The sequence below is a fragment of the Amphimedon queenslandica genome, unplaced genomic scaffold (assembly GCF_000090795.2).
Source record: "Amphimedon queenslandica unplaced genomic scaffold, v1.1 AMPQUscaffold_13013, whole genome shotgun sequence".
NCBI lineage: Eukaryota > Metazoa > Porifera > Demospongiae > Haplosclerida > Niphatidae > Amphimedon > Amphimedon queenslandica.
In genome coordinates this window covers 52,505-55,873 of record NW_003546751.1, presented here as the reverse complement: position 1 = coordinate 55,873, position 3,369 = coordinate 52,505, and the positions used below count along the sequence as shown (strand labels likewise).

At 29.3% G+C, this 3,369-nt stretch overlaps 2 long non-coding RNA genes across 2 annotated transcripts in view; both read right to left on the bottom strand.

The window, feature by feature from the left end:
• Positions 1-1,833, bottom strand: part of LOC109585764 (uncharacterized) — a 3,751-nt gene extending 1,918 nt beyond the window's left edge. Inside the window, exon 1 of the long non-coding RNA XR_002186647.1 lies at positions 1,784-1,833. This is a non-coding gene — a long non-coding RNA (uncharacterized LOC109585764). The remainder of the gene's footprint in view (positions 1-1,783) is intronic.
• LOC109585763 (uncharacterized) lies at positions 72-377 on the bottom strand. Its single transcript, XR_002186646.1, has 3 exons — positions 315-377; positions 194-253; positions 72-125 (listed from the first exon to the last, which is right to left on the bottom strand). It is a non-coding gene; the product is annotated as an uncharacterized LOC109585763 (long non-coding RNA).
• Positions 1,834-3,369: the final 1,536 nt, after the last annotated feature.

Below are 3,369 nucleotides of genomic sequence, written 5' to 3'. Positions count from 1 at the left end.
AGAGTAACCAATAACAATAATGATAATAATAATAATAATAATAACAACAACAATAATTTAGTTACCTCATGCACTTCACTTTCGTACTATACAATCTGTCTGACTCTCACTTTGTGCACAATTAACTAGTAATGATAATAATAATAATAACAATATTAATAATAATAATAACAACAACAACAACTTAATTTACCTGGTGCACTCCTCTTTTGTACTGTACTATTATTCTGACCCTCTCTTTCTTAACAAGTAACTAATAACAATAATAAAAAATAAAATAATAATAATAATAATATAAACAATAATTTAGTTACCTGGTACACTTCTCTTTCGTACTGAACAATCTTTCTGATTCTCAAATTGAGTCATAAATAACTAATAATGATAATAATAATTATTATAATAATAACAACAACAACAACAACAATAACAACAACAATTTAATTACCTGGTGCACTTCTCTTTTGTACTGTACTACTGTATCTTTCTGACACTCACTTTGTGTATGAGTAACTAATAATAATAATAATAATAATAATAATAACAAAAACTTAATTACCTTGTCCACTCCTCTTTTGTCTGTACTATCTTTCTGACCCTCTCTTTGTTAACAAGTAACTAATAACAATAACAATAATAATAATAATAATAATAACAACAACAATAATTTAGTTACATGGTTTACTTCTCTTTCGTGCTGTACAATCTTTTTGACTCTTACTTTGTGTACGAATAACTAATAATGATAATAATAATAATAATAATAATAATAATAATAATAACAAAAACAACAATTAAATTACCTAGTGCACTTCTCTTTTCCACAGTACTATCTTTCTGACCCTCTCCTTGTGTATGAATAACTAATAATGATAATAATTATGATAACAACAACAACAACAATTTAATTACTACATGCACTTTCTTTTGTACTGTACTGTCTTTCTGACACTCTCCTTGTGTATGAGCAACTGATATTGATAAAAATAATAATAATCATAATCATTATAACAATAATAATAATAATAATAGCAACCACAAAAATTTAGTTACCTGGTGCACTTCTCTTTTGTACAGTACTACCGTATCTTTCTGACCCTCTCTTTGCATTCTAAGAACTAATAATAACAATAATAATAATAATAATAATAATGATAATAATAACAACAACAACTTTACCTGGTGCACTCTTCCTTTGTACTGTACTATCTTACTGACCCTCTCTTTGTTAACGAGTAACTGATAGCAATAATAACAATATAATAATAATAATAAATAACAACAATAATATAGTTAAATGGGGCACTTCACTTTCTTATGGTGCAATCTTTCCGACTCTCACATTGTGTACAAGTAACTAATAATGATAATAATAATAATAATAATAATAATAACTACAAAAGCAACACAATTTAATTACCTGGTGCACTTTTTTTTGTACTGTACCATCTTTCTGACCATCTCCTTGTGTACAAGTAACTAATACTGATAATAATAAGAATAATAATAACAATAACAACAAAAATTACCTGGTGCACTTCTCTTTTGTACTGTACTACTGTATCTTTCTAACCCTCTTATTGTGTACAACTAACTAATAAAAATAACAATAATAATAGTAATAATAATAATAATAGTAATAATAATAATAACAACAACTTAATTACCTGCTGCACTCCATTTTGTACTGTACTATCTTTCTGACCCTCTATTTGATAACAAGTAACAAATAACAATAATAACAACAAAATAATAATAATAATAAGAGCAATAATTTAGATACCTGGTGCACTTCTCTTTCGTACTGTACAATCTTTCTGACTCTCACGTTGTGTACGAATAACTATCAATAATAATAATAATATTAATAATAATAATAATAATAATAATAATAATAACTACAAAAACAACAACAATTTAATTACCTGTTGCACTTCTCTTTTGTACTGTACTATCTTTCTGACCTTCTCCTTGTGTACGAGCAACTAATAATGATAATAATAAAAATAATAATAATAACAATAACAACAACAAAAATTTAATTACCTGGTGAACTTCTCTTTTGTACTGTACTATTGTATCATTCTGACCCTCTCTTTGTGTACGAGTAACTAATAATGATGATAATAATAATAACTAGACGAATGTAAAACATTAAAGGGGCGAGCCTAAGCAAGCAAAGCAATGTGCATACAATAATAATAATAATAACTTTATAAGAATAGTGACAACAGAGGTGAGATGGAATCAAAATAGAAAAGAGAGGTATCTTAAAGGTCTCACTGAATTAACAGAGGGCTAGGGTTATAGAACTATTAAAATTTAGAAAAGCTAGAAGAAAAAGGCCTAACAGAACAATTACTACAAAGACATCTAAATTGAAAAGTGCATGCATTGTTACTAATAAAATAGTTTAAAAAACAATTTTATAAAAATTTCTTCAATGGAATAGAATTAGAATTGGGTGCATCCTCAGAAGGAACTTGATAGACATAGTTCTTGATGATCTACCTTTGTAATGTCTGCAGTAATTCAAGTTACCTTACTTATAGCATTAAAAACAGCTCAACCAGTCATTGCACAAATGATATAGCAATGTAGTTTTTGGCTTCTTGCAAGTTAGCTCAGAGCCTCAGGCTGTCTCTGCCTAGCTGTGACTTGATCAAAGTTATTTACATCAATGAAGAACATGGCACATCTGCTTTCTTAGCCCTCCTTGCTGGCAGTTGCTGGCTTGCTGCACTTGGATAGCAGGACTTCAGTGACTTGCAAGTTCAGCCACCATTTTATTTTACTGTGACCACAGCCGTTTTCAATGAAGATTATTAAGTTTATTAAAAAGTGGAAATTTTTTCATACGGATAAATAGGAGTGACGTATGTGTAAAACAAACAAACAAACAAACATACTCGTGTCCTTTACGTGGGGCTCGCTCAGGCTCGCCCGAATAATAATAATAACTAGAAACAATGTAGAACATTCAAGGGCTCAGCCTCGTAAAATATTAGCTGGGAAAAAACAGAATCTCAAGCTTATGTTACTGCTAGAAAACTTTTCACTTGTTTTTTACTTTAGGCCTTGCTACACTGACTTTAAAATAGCCATAAGATAATAAAAGGCTGGGCAGTTTAGTGCAGTCAGTGCAAAGGAGACATTTGTGAGTTTCACAATTTATCTCAACAAAAAGGAGTTTCATAGTTACTTAATTGGACCTGTAACTTTTTCATGCAGATGGAGAAGTCTTTGGACAGTTTTTTTGCTTTATCTTGTCGCTAGAAAGTAGAAAAATCATGACTTCTGATTCCCATGTGCTGATCGCCATTTTATTTTCTTTCGGCCACTCCCACTTTCAATGAAATATTGAAATTT